Source organism: Antechinus flavipes, chromosome 3, assembly GCF_016432865.1.
Source record: "Antechinus flavipes isolate AdamAnt ecotype Samford, QLD, Australia chromosome 3, AdamAnt_v2, whole genome shotgun sequence".
Classification (NCBI taxonomy): Eukaryota; Metazoa; Chordata; class Mammalia; order Dasyuromorphia; family Dasyuridae; genus Antechinus; species Antechinus flavipes.
The window spans coordinates 61,768,292-61,787,054 of NC_067400.1; positions in this window are offsets into that span (position 1 = coordinate 61,768,292).

The window sequence follows — 18,763 nt, forward strand, 5'->3', positions numbered from 1 at the left end:
CTATTTTGTGGTTTAATTTATCTAGTTTTGAGAGAGCAAGGTTGAGATCTTCCACTAGTATAGTTTTGCTATTTAGTTCTTCTTTCATCTCTCTTCACTTTTGCTTTAGGAATATATATGCTATACCACTTGGTGCATATATGTTTACTATTGATATTACTTCATTATCTATGGTATCCTTTAGCAAAATGTTGTTTCCTTCCTTATCTCTTTTAATTAGATCTATTTTTGCTTTTGCTTTATCTCATATCAGGATCACTACAGATTCTGCTCTAGGCTTTTACCTTTTACCTTTCCTCTGTATGTCTCACTTTGCTTTACTGTTTACTCTGCTTGTAAACAACATATTGTAGCATTCTGGTTCTTAATCCAGTCTGTGATCCACTTGTGTTTTATGGGAGAATTCATCCCATTCATATTTATAGTTAAACTTACTCTTTTTCCTGCCATTTTATTTCCTCCAAGTTATCCTTTTCTCTTTCCTTTTCCCCTTTCTTTTCTCCAAAGTGTTTTGCTTCTGACTAGCACCTTCTTCAAACAGCCCTCCCCTTTTACAGCCTTCTCCCTTCCCCTTCCAGTGCTGTTCTCCCTTCTATTAACCTCCCCCTTTCCTTTTCCCTTTCTCCTCTTACTTCCCTAAAGAGTGAGACAAGTTTCTCTGTGAGCTAAATATGTCTGATATTTTCTCTTTGAGCCAAATACTATACACACACACACACACACACACACACACACACACACACACACATATATATATATATATATATATATATATATATATATATATATATATACACCTCTTCTAAGTATACCCTTTACATAGATACTGTTCTCAAGAGTTAAACGTATCATCTTCCCATATAGGAATGTAAACATTTTAACTTCGAAAATCATTTTAAAAGGAATAGTTAGATATCCTATAAGGAAGCATGAGTTTAGTCACTCGGAGAATAGCAATTTTTTTGTGCTTCTATTTAGAACTTTCTTGTTTAGAAATGGAGTTTTGTTGGGTGACAAGTCAGTTTTAAAACTTCAGGTTTAAATAAAGTTAGTTGAATTATTTGATGACAAAATAACCTGCTGTGAAATACAATAGGGAATTTTTGATAGAAGAGTGCACAGAAATATCTTTGATTCATGTCTTATCCTTAATAAACATATTCTGAAGCTGCCACCAGTAGCTGTCAGAACTGAAGGCTCTGGGTGTTGACACATCAAGTAGTGATGTTGACCTACATAAAAGAACTCTTCTTTCAAATACTTTCCAAAGGAATGCTTGCTGAAAGGAGTCAAGTGAGAGGACAACAGAAGCAGGAAAGTAGGCCAAAGACTGGAGGCAGCCCACTGCAAAGGGGAAAGAGTCACAGAGCTAGGAGACCCAGATCTCATTTTGCTTTTGCCACCAATTAGCTACATGACCTTCAATAATTCACTTCAATTTTCCAGATCTGGTCTGGATTTTTGTTTTGTTTATAAAATTCAGGAGTTGCCTTAGATAACACTTTTATCCAAATCTAGAATTTTATGAAACTATTGGCTCACCAAAACTTTCAGTGAAGACAAATGGGAACAACATAACTCATTTGTGAAGAGATTAGCTGTTTCTGTAGCTTAATTTAATAGATGAGCCACCAAATGTCTCTCCACCATTTCTTTGATAATAGCCTTATTGCTTAATCTTTAAAAATGAAGATAAATATTAAAATCAATAGCTTTAGATAGTTCTTTTATCAATCACTTTTTTTGCACATCTTACCCAGTCATCTACCTGGATCATGTTCTTTTCACTAGCTCCACTAGAAACCTTCTGGACTACCCTCCAGATCATTCTTATAAGACTTAATCTATTCAGCTTTTAAACTCCCACACAATATTGATATGTTCACCGGGTAAGTAAGCACAAACCCTTGTTGTCTGCTAAATGTAGTCAACTCTAAACTATATCATATAAAAAAAAAATTCTTCATATTGCATTCAACAATCTTGCTATCTCATCTTATCTCTGTATCATCTATGCTGCTGTACAAATTATCCACTCTATTCACTACACTTTACTCTGGAAACCATAAAACACACAATCGATCATTTTTGGAATGCTAATATCAATTTAGTTCTTTATGATCCTATATATTATTCATCTCTATTCCCTGAACATCCTGTAAGTATATATGCATGTAAGTATGTGTGTATATACACACATGTGAATATAAATATTTTCTCATTATTAACATATGGTCCCTAAGATCACATTCTTTCATTTGACTTAATATCATAAGCACATAACATCATACCTGCTAAATTCTAAATGTTTAACAAATACTTTTTATTCATTTTTCCCCTTTATTTACACTTTTATTTTTTATTCACCTAGAAGGAACCTGAAAAAAAAAAACAATATATAGTAAATTTATTTTGATAGAAAAGAAGAAAAGACTGAAAAGGTAGAGCATTGGATAATTCTTTTGGGATACAGCAGTGGAGCTCTTAGACCATCAGAACTAGTGGGAGAATTATAGATGCCTATGGAAAGAGCCCATTAACTTAAAAAAAAAATAAGAGTCTGATAGAAATAAACCATGGCCAACGTGAATAGGAGTTAGATAATCTGGCTTAGTTCCTCTGTAATTGACTAGTTGTGGGACTTTGAATCAGTTCCATATCTGACCTGTGAGAAAATTACTTCAGGCTAAAATAAGGGAATTGAATTAAATTACCTCTACTGTCCTTTCAACTTTAAAATTCTGTGAATCTCTTTTATTTAGAATTAGATGTGGTGACAGAACCAAAAGAGAAAACTTCAGATAATCAATTGCATGGAAACATTCATACAGGCAACATGGTAACCCATAGTTTTTTCAATGGGTTTTTCTAGTTGTTTGACATTGCTTTTTTTTTTTTTTTTTTTTTACCTTGAGGGTACTCTATAGTTGTAGAATATCTAATTTTCCCTTAACTTTGTAGCTTATTTTGATGGTTATTTAGTCATTTTCAGTTTTGTCTGACATTTCAGGACCCCTTTGGGGGTTTTCTTGGCTAAGATACTAGAGTGGTCTGGCATTTCCTTCTCCAGATTTTTTTATAGCTGAAGAAACTGAGTTAAAGGGGTTTTAATGACTTGTCAGAGGTATTAAGTGTCTAAAAGCAGATTTGAACACATGGCTTCCTAACTCAGACTTAGAACTGTATTTACTAAGCCATCTAGCTGTCCTTTCTGTCAAATATGTGTATATGCATTATAGAACAAATTAAACTGAAAATCATTTGAAAGAGGATTTAAGGCTCATTGCATCGTGAATTGTGTTTAAAAATATGAAAATCACTCACTTTGATAAGTATTGTATATTCTATAGTTGGAGAAAAAAAGTTTGTTAGCAGTTGAGAGAGAAATCAGGGAATGTTCCTACTAAAAAGTTATACTTGAGCTGAATCTAGAAGGAAATAGGAGTTTCAAGAGCTGGTGGCAAGGAAGGAGATATTCTATGTAGAGGAGAAATTCAGTTATGTAAAACAATGGATAGATGAACTATTTTTTGCACCTATTTATCCATCTGTTTCACAGACCTTTAGATAAGCAATTTGGAATGAATTTGAATAGAAGTAGGGATAGTAATTTGACAAGATAATTTCTATTTGAACTCCATAAAAAATATGATGATGATGATGATGACGACAGTGGTAATGGCAGTAGTATTAATTGAGAAAGTGTGAGACTGTGATTTAGAAGATGTAGATTTTGTTATTAACTTTAATATCAACTCTTTATGTAAACTTTTGGGAAATCACTTCCTAGCTCCTCTGCATCTCAGTTTATTTGTTTGTTCTCTCTCTCTCTCTCTCTTTCTCTCTCTGTCTGTCTTTCTCTATCAAATGGTAGGGTTCAATGAATTCTAATTACATGTGTGTGTTAAGAGTTACAGGTATTTTGCATCATATATGTATCCATTTTGACATACTCAGATTGGATTCTAGAGATGACGAGCTTTTCTAGTCTTATGTTCAATAAGTATGATTCCTTTAGAATTTCTTTATCATTCTATTTTACTTTATTCATGTCAATAGACTTACTACAGTTTCTTTTTTCATAATCCCCTTTAATTATCATAGTCCAATAGGCAGTGAATAGTGTGTGGATGATCCCATAGTTTTTATGGGCTATAAAACAAAACAAAACAAAAACCTAGAGGATCTATTCTCCACCACCTCTTTCCCCGCATCATGTTTGTTGAGAATGGACAGGTACTTACACTCACAGACAAGGACCAAAGCTGAAATCCTGCCCAGCATGCCTAGTGACAATAACCAACTGTGTTTACTTTATAGATGTATATGCCACAGGGGAATATCACTGTTAAAAGCATTACTAGATTACTAGTGAGGATTTCTTTCTTTTTTTCTTTCTTTTTTTTTTTTTTTTTTTTTGCTTTAGAGGTGAGAAGATCTACATCTGTTATAGAAAAAAAAATGAAAACCTCTAAACTGCTCTTGATTCTGCTGCTTCATAACCATGACACTTCTTCATCACATTTCCAGGTGAAATGATGATGTGTTGGAAAACATTAAGGGTAAGGCAGTCTAATGAAATTTCAAGTGAATAACATTATTTTTCATTTATATCAAACACAGTAAACAGAGTCTCAAAATGAACCATAGGTGGTTCTGAATTTCTACTACATAAAATTTAGAGAATAAATAAATTACAAATTACACTGGTGAAGTCCTAATAAGATCACAGACCTATTGACGTCTTTGAATGATGGATTTATGGATGAATGTATTTATAACAAAGCTCTTCATTGCCATTCATAGAGACTTAGTCTATAAAACTATATATGCTATATAAATCTAAATCCCTTTTGTCTATTCATTTGTCCATGTGACAAGCATGAAAACAGAATAGAAAAGGCTCAAATTTAAAGAATGACAGAGGTCACTTTAGAAAATAAAATCCAATGCAATTTATAAAGAAGCCACAAAACAATTTCTCATTTCTTTCTTTCTTTCTTTTTTTCTTCTTTCTTTCTTTTTTCTCCCTTCCTTCCTTCTTTCCTTTCTTTTTCCCTTCCTTCCTTCTTTCCTTTCTTTTTCCCTTCCTTCCTTTCTTTCTTCTTTTTTCCTTTCTGTTGTGCTGATTCTGATGACAGCCTGAAGAAATTTCCCAGAATATTTCCTAGTGTCCACACAAAATATCCAGCATGAATTTATGTTTTAACTACTGAATTATAACCTCAGTGTCTTATTCCTTTTCCATTGTCCAAATATTTTTAACAAGATCAAAGACCAAGAGCTCAATGACTTAGAGAAATGTTGAGTGAGTGGGGTTCAATGTGCCTTAAACAAATAGAAGAACTCCGAAAGCATTCTTGTTCCACTTGAAAGAACATTTATTGTCTCTATGGCTTACTGATGTTTGGTATGTTCTTCTCTTGTTTTTCCTTATATGATTGTAAGCTCCTTAAAGAGGACTACTTTTGCATCCCTGAACCAAGTTTAATGACTTGGATGGAATAGGAATTAAATCAATAAATATTAGGAGATGTTAACCTATTCTTGTAGAAGTCAAATTTATGTAAGGGGTTATAAAAATGTCAGCACCTATTAAGAGAAATAACATGTTTGTAAACATAGATATCTGAAGTTCATATAGATGTGAAATACTGCATCCTTACTATTTCTTTACAATCAAGATGCCTATCACCACTACCACTCCTAAAAATGCTTGGTGAAAGAAAGATGCAAAACTATTGTCAAGGATTAGTAAAGATATTCAGATTAAGGGGAGTTTTCAGTTTCTCTTCTCTTTGAAAGACAGGCACACATACACACATAAAAACAAAGACAAAAAGACATTGTACTGAATGCAAAGACTTTGATTAAAGTCCCAATTCTTATTGGAGTCCAGCTGCAGTGAATACAGAGAGTATGAATGAATATCTGAGGCCAGGTGGAGGGGAGCCAAACCTCATCATTACTATATTGCTAGCTACCTTCAGGTGACATGATATACCTTCCAGGGTTAATGCACAATCCATACTTTGACATTTCCCTATCCCCTTTACTATCAACACCAAGATACTCATCAACACAGAATTGTAAATAGCATAGTTGTGATACTCATCAAGATCAACAGAATTGTAAATAGTTGTGATATTTATCAATACAGAGTAGTAAATAGCAGAAATTATCATAGTAATATATTTACCTCAAGGGTGTCTTTGATTCATTGTATTTAAAATGCCTTGTTCCTGTCACATTCATTCTCCATCAAGATTATCCTAAATTTACCAAGTATTTCTTTACAATTTTTAGAAAGATAGTGAACCAATAGTTTGAATCTTTGCTCCTAACAGAGAGTAGGTCTCAAGTAATACCTGGCCCACACTCTAGCTGTTCATGGACTTATTCAGTACTGGCCCTCTACGTATTCTAGTATTTATTTGACTTTAGGTAAGTACCTTTATTTCCCTGACTCTGTATCCTCATCTATGAAGTGGAAACATTAATGGTGTTCTAGAAGAAGTAATCTCCACTTTGACATTCCTGGAGCAAAATGATCTTCTTGAAAAGTTATAATTGCTGGCGAAATTGGTACAAAATTTTCCAAGTGTATCTTCTAATACTGGTAGTTTTCAGGGAAAACTGTGGGTACCCTGGGAAAAATGTGAACTCAAGTAGGCAGAAAACCAAGGATGATTCATTTTAATAAAAAATTCATGCAGGAAAAGGTGTGAATAGATTGTGAGTTATCCTGATAAAAGGGACACTTCTAAATCAGTGAGAACATAGATCTAATAAAAACCTAGAAATACATATTCCAATTCAGAAATCAAGGTTTAGTTAAAGAAACACAATTTCTATACAGAGAATACAACAAACACATTGAGAATGAGAAAGGAGGAACCTTTATACTGGCCTATCGGAAGAGAAACATTTGAGATGTCTTCTACCTTTTAAATAAAACACAATGTCATTCTTTTTCATAAAATTAATCAGCAGTGTTGGCCTAAGAAGTGATATTCCAGACCTACTAAACAATGGGCTCAATGTCTGGCTGCAAAAATATTTAGCCTATTGTGTGAAATCAGCCCACTGAAGTTCAGACAAGTTGTTTTTTCTCAAGCACACTGACATTTTCAAGCTCATGTATTTGTAATTTTGAAACAAACCAGGACCTTGTATGTTACATTTCGTTTACAGCATTCATTTGAGCTTTGGTAGTTCATCATATTGAACCCAGACTTCTGGGGAGCCCTGGCATGCATCTAGTTTTTGTCCCAGGCTTTCCATCTTAGAGCTTTTGCAAAATGCTCCCTTTGGAAAAGTCACCGTCTGTACTATGAAACTGTCCAGCCCTTGTTCATCACAGCCACAGACTCCAGCCTGGGACATTCAAATCTCAGGAAACATGCTTGTCATTGTCAAATTCTGAAATGAGTCATGAGATGCCCTAGCTCCATGCCTCCAACTCCTGGTCTACATCAGATGTGAGATACAGCCATCTGAAGTAGAATTTGACACTGAAAACAAGGGACAAAATTGTGATATTATTATCAGAATGGAACAGGAAACACACACACACACACACACACACACACACACACACACACACACGACTATTTGAACACTGGAGATAATGAAGTTGATGGAATGTGTATCATGTCAAGAACATTGACAACTTTCTGAAGCCAGGAAAAAATGAGCAACTTTTGTTGATAGTGAAGGTGCCTTGGTAGTCTTTACCAAATTTATCAAAAGAATAACAAATGCTTCTGGTCCTCTTTTCATGCTTTTTTTTTTCTTTTAGCTTTGGGATTTGCATGAAATCTGACAATGACAGATGTGTATCCTAAACATGGTGCAGCTGACTATTTCAACATCATTGCTACACACATCCACCTAAGCATCTGATAATAAAATGGGGTAGAAAGAGAACTGAACTCTGAGTCAAAGAATATGGATTCTTGTCCCAGTTTTATTAGCTATGATCTGTGTGATTTAAACAAATCACCAAAGTTTCCAGACTATTTCCTCTTCAGAAAATAAAAATGAAATAAAATATGAATATACAAAATAATTTCATATCTTTCCAAGACAAAAATGTTATAAACTTACTAGTATGAATCTCTACTCTGTAGTCAGGTCTATGCCTTCTGAGAGTCTCATAAAAGGAAAGAAGGGCTCTCCATTTAGGGGTGTGCTGGCAAATATTCAATAACAGGCATTCCAAAAAAGAATGTACGCACAACACATTTTTAAGTTTAACCTACATTACTGCCATTTTCTCCATCACTTTTCTAATTGTAAACAATAAAAATCTAAGTTAACCCTTTGAGTTGTCTTATTTGTGGATTTCTGAGCAGCATTTAGGAAATAGCTCTTAGCATATGTCAGTTTCTAACACACTGAAGGATTTTTTATTTTATTATCTATGAAGGATAAGAATGGAACATTTTTGAAATGCTGGTTTGAAGCCTCACAATTTCAGTTTATAACCTGAATCGAGAGAGTCCCATCACCCCAAGAATAAATAACAGAATAATTCTGTCAAACTCTAGTCCACATCTCCCTGTCTTTTAAACTCAGCTCAATAGAAAAATCTGAATCAAAATGAAAACAAACAAACAAAAGACAAAAGAATAGGTTATCTTACTAAGGAGACAGAAACTTTATTTTCATTTGGCTTTTCTTTGAGTCATAGAAAACACTATAGAAATGCTTCCATACCAAATGGTTTAAAACAATGACACATTGAGCCATACAAGCAGCATAGCAACTTTAAATATAGGTCCAAACCCTTTTTGAAAAATTTAATTTACTTGAAAACAAGCAATAAGAAAAAAAGAAATACAAATGAAAAGCAATACAAAAAGAGAATATTGTCATGTGTCCAGCAGAACATCAGGGAGGATTCAAAATATATAACAACAAATTGCCAGATCAAGGAAGTATATATATTAGTAGATGAAATTATATTCATGAATGTTTATTTATTCTTTACTTCCTAGTAAATTATTCTTTGGTTCTCTGCTATGTACATTATTTATTTTATTCTTTTCCCCCCTTTCATCCTCCTAACAACATCCTCCTAACACTCCTAACTCAAGCAAGCTACAATTAAGAAAACAAATATTTTTTGTATACATATATAGGTATATACATAGACACACTCACACATATACCTCACATCTTTCCTATTCCTGCTATCTTTTTAATTACATTTTGCTCCATAACTTGCCCTGTTATTACTTAACCTCCCTCCACCCAAGAATCCCCTCCCTTGTCTTCTTCCCTCACCCTCTACTTCTCTATCTACCCATTCCTTCTCTCTTATTTCTTAATAGATTTTGAAGGATATTATACCTTTCTTGCTATATATGCATTATCTATTGAACCTATTCCAAATGTCAGTAGGTTTTCAGAGCTATGAGCTCTCTCTGCCCCATTGCCTCTGTGTATATTCTTTCTCTACACCTCATTTGTATAACCTTAATATTATTTTTATCTTAATTCTCCCCCAATCTTTCTTTTAAACTACCCTATTGTTGATGTGAACTTTAAACATGTAGTAGACATTTTCCTATGTTAAAAAAATACACAATTTGTCTAAGCTTACACAGTTTGTCCAATATTAAGTTCCTTATAATTGCTCTTTCATATTGGCTTTTATATGTTAAATTTTCTGTTAAGTTGGTTGATAGACAGTCCTGAAAATCTGCAAGTTCATTGAATGTCCATTTTTTTTCTCATTCAAAATTATAGATCATTTTGTCAGATATGATATTTTTGGCCACAGGCCTAGTTCTTTTGATTGCTGGTAGTTATGATTCTAGGTATTTTATCGTAGTTGATGATAAATTTTGTGCAATTCTAATTGTAGCTCTAATGTATTTGAATTTTTTTTTTGTTTCTTGAAAAATTTTCTCTTTGATCTGGGGATTTCAAAATTCGGCAATGATATTCCTGTGTGTTTTCCACAAATGATCTCTTTGAGGTGGTGATCAGTGGATATTTACTATTTCTACTTTCCCCTCATGTTCTATAACTCCAGGACAATTTTCTTGGATTATTTTATGCATCATTATGTCAAGGATCTCTTTTTGGTCACAGCTTTCAGGCAGTCCAATTATTCTTATGTTTTCTCTTCTTGATCTGTTCTCTAGATCTATTATTTTTCTTATGTTTCACATTCTAGTCTATTTTGTTATTCTTTATAGTCTATTTTGATATAGCTTCACTGCCTTCCCCTTGCTCTATTATAATTTTCAAAAATTTATTTTCATCTTTGAGATTCTGTATTTCCTTTTCTAGTTAGTGAACCTTTTCTCCCCATAAACTTCTTGTTTTTCTTGAGTGGTTTTTATTTTATTTTAGTTTTTAGTTTTCCTCAATGTCTCTCATTTGCTTCTTAAATTCTTTTTTTTAAGTTATTCTATAAATTCTCTCTAGACAGGGAGTCATTTCACATTATTCTTTGGGACAGAATCTTTTTTTTTTTTTTTTTAATTATTATCATTAAAGAGTCCTTCTCTGAAGATAGACCCTATCTTCCCTGTCCACATAATATGTTTCAATGGTGGGGTTCTTTCTTTGCTGATTAATTTTTTAAAATAAGAGGTATTAGTGTAAACACCTCTAATCATGGCATGGGGGATAGTGCCTTAATCTTCGCTTCAGCTCTTCAATCTGACCAGGAATTCCAAAACTAAAGCTCCACCCTCCTGCAAGTGCCCACAGCCATCAGTGCCCCACTATCTCTGCACTCATTGAGTGCTGATTCCTTCTTACCCAGAGCCACACCTCAGCAATACAGCTGGGTCTGACATTTTCAATCAGCAAGTTTCACTCAAGCTTCTGGATGCCAACTGGACAGTCTGGGAAGTTAAAGTCTCTGTAGTTCCTGCTGGGGCTCTAGCTAGATCTAGCTTGCCTGAGGGACCACTTGATGTTTCTGAAGAGCTAGACCAAAGGTGTTTACATTTCTGACAGGTTAATCCCCAGCCCAGGGTCTTTCTTCAGAGCTTCTTGAGTTGTATCTGTAGGACCAGCATTCTGCCTCGAGCCTTCTTGATTTTTTTCACAAGTCTATGTTTGTTCTGAGGTGCAAATTTGTTTTATTTGTGGGGGAAATCTGGAGAGCTTGAAATTTGCTAAAGTACTCTGCCATCTTCCCAGAATTTTCCCCCCTCCAAACCATTTTTTTGGAAAATATGAAAAGTGAAATGATTAGTTTACTTAGGTTCATTTCCTATTCTACTAGGGATTTCTTCTAAGTCCTCCTTGTAATCACATCTCCACCCTTTACTACTAACAAAAGCTCAACAGCAGGTAATTCCAAACAGCAAGAAATTCATTAAGATTATGTTTCTAAGAATATCTGTAATCTTGAATATTCAGTTTATTCAGTTGGATCAATCATCTAGATATAGAACATTAGAGAAAGGGATCATATTCATGAGTACAGTGTGTAAATAAGCAAATGTACAGCAGAAATTTGGGCTTTCTCTTCCAATTCTTTTATAGGCTGGGTCAATTGATCTCTATTCTTGTGTCATTAACCTGACCTCTAAAAAGTCAGAAATGGTGCTTGTTATCAAATATGAGGGCTTTGGGCATCCAATAATAAGTTTTTAGAAATCACATTGATTTCTTTTGGGATTGAAGGAAATGTAAGTATCACAGCCAGTATTTTCATTGAGAGAGAGAGAGAGAAAGAGAGAGAGAGAGAGAGAGAGAGAGAGAGAGAGAGAGAGAGAGAGAGAGAGAATTGAATTTGCTAATTGAAGAAATGACTGAAGAAAATCTAAAAAAAAAAAGTTAGAGAAGCTAGATGGAACAATGAATAGAGTGCCTGAAGTCAGCTTCAGATACTAACTAGCTAGATGACCCTCAGCAAATCATTTAATCCCTTTTGCCTTAGTTTTTCATTTGTAAAAATAACCTGAAGAAGAAAATAATGAACTATTTCAAGAAAACCCCAAATGAAGTCATAAAGAATTGTAAATGACTGAACAACAACAAAAATCCATATTCTTGCTTTCTCAATCATATTTTTCCCCCCTGAGGCACTTGGGATAAAGTGACTTGTCCAGGATCATACAACTAGTAAGTATTAAGTGTTTTGAGACCAGATTTGAACTCAGGTCCTTCTGACTTCAGGGCTAGTGCTCTATCCACAGTACCACCTACCTGCCCCTCTCTATCATATCAATATTTGTGTGTGAGTAATGATGAGGTAGGGAAAAAACAATTTAACCCAGCTCTTCAGACCAGTACATGGCTCAATCCTTGAATGCCAAACTACTCAGATCTTAGGCACAAGGGTCATAGCTCAATTTCTTTAAGATGGTCTGAGAGAAAAAAAAAGTGATCTGAGACTTGATCCTCAGAGAAGAAATGGGATATCAAAACTTTCTAAATCTAATCTCCAGAGTGGAGATCAGAGACTTATCCCTCAGGTGTTGAGCAATGACTCAGCATACTTGCACTGATCCCAACAATGAGTAAAAAAATCTATTATGATGCCAGGGGATGTCTGAAATATAAACCCCAAAAGAATATTTCTATAATAACTACAAACAGAATTTTAAAGAAAAAACAAACTTTAAAGAGAAACAAAATCAAGTAGGATTCATAGAAAATAATGTGAGAGTTTTAAAATGAATTAACTACATTATAAATGAAATGAGAGTGATAGAAAAAAAAAAGAATTGGAAATGGAAAGAGAGCTGTGAATGACTGCCTTGGGAAGAGAATTAACAGTTGAGCACAAAAGATATAAAATCTTACTCAATAAGCATATTTACTGAGTATTAAAAGTAGAAAAAAAAACAGACGTTAATGATACCATGAAGATGAAATATTAAAAACAAATTAAAACTTTTGAAATCATAGAAGAAAACACAAACTTTCTTTTATTTTAAAAAAAAAAAAACTTTCTTAGAAAATAGATCAAAGAGTGATGACCTAAGAGTGGAAATCACAGCAGGTTCAAAACAGTAGTTACCTCACTTTTCTTTCTGGAAATCCCACATTGATACATCTAGTGTTTGCTGTTATGACCAAAACCTGAATCTCCCTACATTTCTCTAAGGACTTGCAGGAATTCAGTGAAACAACTTACATAACTACTTCTCCAAATTATGTCTTTCATTAAACTCTCATCCAGGTGAAGTATAGCTAAATCCTGCCCATTCTGTACTTCCCATACTCAGATACTTCGCTGCTGTGGGGTGCCCAATTTATAATTATCTTTCCTCTATTAAAGACCAGGTTCTTGGTACTTTGGTAGTCTTCCTTATTTCAGGATGACAGAATTTTAAAATGTCTGCCATTGCAGAAGAGCAACTGTTCCAAAACTTATAGGCTTGGAAAGTTGTCTGAGCTATAGAGAAATTAAGTGAAATAATGCCCAGGTTAACATAACTAGTATGTGTGAGAGGTGAGACTTGAATTCAGGTCTTGATTTTGAAACCAAACATTTCAATATATCCTACGCTTTTTCCATTAAGTCATTATGATCTAATAAAATCTCATTATGAATTAATTTATTTTATTACTTCAGGGCTTCTCAGAGAATAGAGGTGTAATGGGCTGAGGCTTGAGTTGATGCACTGAGGTCCCAAGCACGTGAGGCTAAATAGTAATTGGATCATACTCTATTAATATATATGCTTGGAGAAAGAATGGCCCCGCCCACTCTTTGTGCAAGTCCTGATGTGTTGTATAGGAAATGACGACTTTGGTGGGTGGAGGCAGGGGAGGGGAAAGGGAAGCTGAAAGAGAGACTGCTGGCTGGCATCTTGTCACGACTGCTCACATTGCTATCAGGACCGCTCTTCACCTCCGATCCCCTTTTCACCTGCAATCCCTTTTCACCTCTGCTAGCTGGCTTCCTGTCACAGCTGCCCATATTGCTATCACAATCCTTCTTCACCTCTACTGAGAATAAAGATTGAAGATTTTTCCTTTAACCTGAATTCCTGACTCCAGCTGATTTTAAATACTCAGTCATCACATTTGGCACCCAACGTTTTTGCAGGACTTCAAAAACTTGGGGGGACAATTGGATTCCCTGGCATGTGAAGCAATGGGCAATAGATTGGTTTTGGACTATCTCTTGGCTGCTGAAGAAAGCATATGTGTGATTGCTGTTTACATACTCTCCTTCTAGGACTTCTGGTAATCTTTTACAACACCATGTTGATTTATATTGTTTGTTATACCGTTACTTGTTTGTACAATTCATGTTTGTTACACCACATCAAGCCTGCACTGACTGTAGGGAGGGTCATCATTAATAGCCTCTGCCTTATTGCTATGTGCTTGCGTAATACCTCCCATGCTGATGGGTTTGTGCATAATAAGATCCTTCAGCCCAGAAATCCGCTAGCAACCCCCACTTCCCCTTTGGTGTTTTTCATCTCCCTTCCTGAGATGTCAGGGAGGGCGTAATCACCTCCTTTTAGGTGCTTTCACCTCCTTTCCTGAAAAGTCAGGGAGGGTGTGATTACCTTCCCTTGGGGACTCTGACCTCCCTGAGGAGTCAGGGATGACATGACCACCTGTGTTCTAAAACAAAGGAAAGCGGGAGATGTAATGGGCTGAAGCTTGAGTTGATGCACTGAGATCCCAAGCACATGAGGCTAAATAGTAATTGGACCATACTCTATTAATATATATGCTTGGAGAAAGAATGGCCCCCTCCCACTCTTTGTGCAAATCCTGATGTGTTGTATAGGAAATGATGATTTTGGTGGGTGGAGGCAGGGGAGTGGAAAAGGAAGCTGAAAGAAAGACTGCTGGCTGGCTCTTGTCACGGCTGCTCACATTGCTATCGGGACCGCCTTCACCTCCGATCCCCTTTTCACCTGCAATCCTCCTTCACCTCTGCTAGCTGACTTCCTGTCACAGCTGTCCATATTGCTATCACAATCCTTCTTCATCTCTACTGAGAATAAAGATTGAAGAATAAAGATTCCTGACTCCAGCTGATTTTAAATATGCGGTCATCACATAGAGGGAATAGGTCAAAGAAAACAATAAAAATTTCAGAGTAAGAGAAAAGACTTAATAGCTCAAATAATAAATATACTTTGAGCACTACTGGAGGTGGCATAGAGAGAGGGTATTCTAGATAGCCAGGGGTGGCATAAAATAACAATGTCTAAAGGGAAAGAAGCTGGGTATTGGGGAGAGGGTGGTAAAGGAAAGTCTTTGGAAGGGCACTGGAAATAAACTTTGAATTCTTTATAATTTTGCCTAGTGCCAATTTTGACTGAATAGAGCTAAGAAAGAAAGAAAGCTAGTAAAGGAGATCTATGTCTTCACTTGCCAGATTCAAGGATTTGATTCTATAAACTTGAGATACCAGGGGTAAAAAACAAGGATGGTAGAAAATGAGAAGTTGCCGAGAGTAGAAGAAACAAAAGTGCTCTTGAGGACTGATATGCTTGTGTTATTATTGCCAATATCTTAAATGAAACTGCACAAATATATTCTTATCTCATCGGGTTTATTTAGGGTGATTTGCAAAGAAGTTGAGATTACTCCTTTTTCATTCCCTTCCTGCTTCCTTATTTTTCTCTGTCTACTCTGAGATGTCACTGAGAAATGACACCAAGAAAAAATTTATTTATTGAATGAAACTTATCTTTAGTTGGATATATAACACTCATTAGGGAAAAAAAATAGATTAATTAATTACATTTTACTAATTTGGAGAAAATTTATATAGTATTTCTGTTCTATTTTATAACCCTTGGTTGCTTTTTTTAACAGTTAATGATGAGACTTCCGGCCAAGATGGCGAAGAGGAGGCACACAGCTATGTAAGCTCTGCGTTTTCTCTCACTATCCATTTCATTATAAACCTCTGAATTAATGCTTGACTGAAAAAAAAATCCCACAAATAGTTACCAAGAGAAGCCATGCTTGAGATTCACCAGGAAAGGTCTGTTTTTGCTCGAGTGTGGGGATGGTTTTAGATCTGGCGCAGGGTGAGGGCAGCGGCAGTGAGAGCATGGGAGCAGACTGGAGTGGGGGTGGGGTATGATCGCAGCAGTCTCTGCGGGGAGAGCTTTGCTACAGGATTGGATACTTTGCCCTGGCAGCAAGTCAGCAGCCCAGCAGAGAAGCTAAAAACACTGGGGGTGAAGAACACAACCCCAAACAGCTGGAGTCTCTCCAGACCTGGCCACCCCTCCCCCACAGTGTCTCAGCACACTCTCAGAGTCTCAGAGGACAGGCGCAGCACAGTCCTGCTAGTGCCTTGCTGCTGCTCCCGCAATCTGTAGAGGAAGCTCGGTAACACCACCCAGCCCCTCCCCCCAAAAAAGCAGATTCCAATTAGGGGTTTTTTTGTTTGTTTGTTTGTTTTTCTTTGCTAGTTTGTCTTTGTTTCTTTGACAAAATGAGCAAAAAATTGAAGAGGACTTTAACCCTTGACAGCTTCTATACAGATAGAGAGCAGACTCTAAATCCTGAGGACACTAAAAACAGACTGTCCCCAGGGGAATCCCCAAAGGAGGAGATCATCTGTTTCTCAGCACAGATGAACTTCATAGAAGAAATTAAAAAGGCTCTCACAAGAAAGCTAGAAGAAAAATGAGAAAAGGAGAGGGAGGCTTGGCAAGAGAGTCTGGAGAAGTTATCCCACTCATTTAAAGACAGAGTGGATAAAGAAATAAAATCCTTGAAAAATAGGATTAGTGAACTGGAAACAGAAAATAGCTCTCTAAAAAACAAAATTGGCCAAATGGAAAAAAAAAATTCCATAGAACAAAAGAACTCAATTGGACAATTAGAAAAAGATTTTTAAAAAGTGAGTGAAGAAAATACTTCATTGAAAATCAGAATTGAACAAATCGAATTGAATGATTCAAGGAGACAAGAAGAATCAGTCAAGCAAATCCAAAAAAATCAAACAATGGAAAAGAATGTGAAATACCTTCTGGGGAAGACAACAGACCTGGAAAACAGATCCAGGAGAGACAATCTGAGAATCATTGGACTCCCAGAAAAGCATGATGAAAAAAAAGAGGCTGGACACTATTTTCCAGGAAATTATCAAAGAGAACTGCCCAGAAGTCATAGAAACAGAGGGTAAAATAGACATTGAAAGAATTCATCGATTACCTACTGAAAGGGATCCTAAAATCAAAACACCAAGGAATATAGTGGTCAAATTCCAGAACCCTCAGACAAAGGAAAAAATATTGCAAGCGGCTAGAAAAACCCAATTCAAATATCAAGGAGCCACAATAAGGATCACCCAGGATCTAGCAGCATCCACATTAAAGGATCGAAGGGCCTGGAATATGATATTCTGAAAGGCTAAGGAACTTGGTATGCAACCAAAAATAACTTACCCAGCTAGAATGAGCATCTTTTTCCTTTTTATTTTATTTTATTTTATTTATTTATTTTTATTACTTTTTATTGATAGAACCCATGCCAGGGTAATTTTTTTTTTTTTACAGCATTATTCCTTGCATTCACTTCTGTTCCAATTTTTCCCCTCCGTCCCTCCACCCTCTCCCCTAGATGGCAAGCAGTCCTTTCTTTACATGTTGAATAGGTTACAGTATATCCTAGATACAATATATGTGTGCAGAACTGAACAGTTTTCTTGTTGCACAGGGAGAATTGAATTCAGAAGGTAGAAAAACAAAAATGCAAGCAGTTTATTTTCATTTCCCAGTGTTCTTTCTTTGGGTGTAGCTGCTTCTGTCCATCTTTGATCTGAATTAACTCTCTTTATCAAAGAAATCCACTTCCATCAGAATACATCCTCAAACAGTATCATTGTTGAGGTATATAATGATCTCCTGGTTCTGCTCATTTCACTTAGCATCAGTTTATATAAGTCTCACCAGTCCTCTCTGTATTCATCCTGCTGGTCATTCCTTACAGAACAATAATATTCCACAACATTCATATACCACAATTTACTCAACCATTCTCCAATTGATGGGCATCCTTTCATTTTCCAGCTTCTAGCCACTACAAACAGGGCTGCCACAAACATTTTGGTACATACAGGTCCCTTTCCTTTCTTTAGTATCTCTTTGAGATATAAGCCCAGTAGAAACACTGCTGGACCAAAGGGTATGCACAGTTTGATAACTTTTTGAATGAGCATCTTTTTCCAGGGAAGAAGATGGACATTCAACTAAGTAAGCAAATTTCACCTAATTTTGATGAAAAAGCCAGAACTTAAAAAAAAGTTTGATCTACAAATATAGAACTCAAGAGAAATCTAAAAAGGTAAAGATTAATCTTAGGAACTATATTTTGGCTATAAAGATGTATATAGAATACATGTATACCTTGTTCTCAAAACTAGATGTGGAAAGGACATTGTACCAGAAAAAGGGTAAAGTGGGGGTACTACATCTCATGAAGAGGCAAATGAAACCTATTATATCTGAGAGAAAGAATGGAGGGGGATGAATATAGGGGGTATCTTACTGCCTTCGGAATTGGCTTTAAGAGAAAAAATTTAGACATATTCAATCTATGGTGAAACTTCTCCCACCTCATTAAAAAGTGAGAAGGGAAAAGTGAAAAGGGAAGGAATAAGCCAAGTGGAAGGAAATACGGAAACTGGGAGGAAAAAGGGGTAAGATAGGGGGAGGAACTTTAACGCCGGGGGAGAGATACTAAAAAGGGAGGGCTGTGAGAAGCAAGTGGTGCTCACAAGCTTAATACTGGGAAGGAGGGTAAGGGAGAAAGAAGGGAGAAAAGCATAAACCGGGGTTAACAAGAT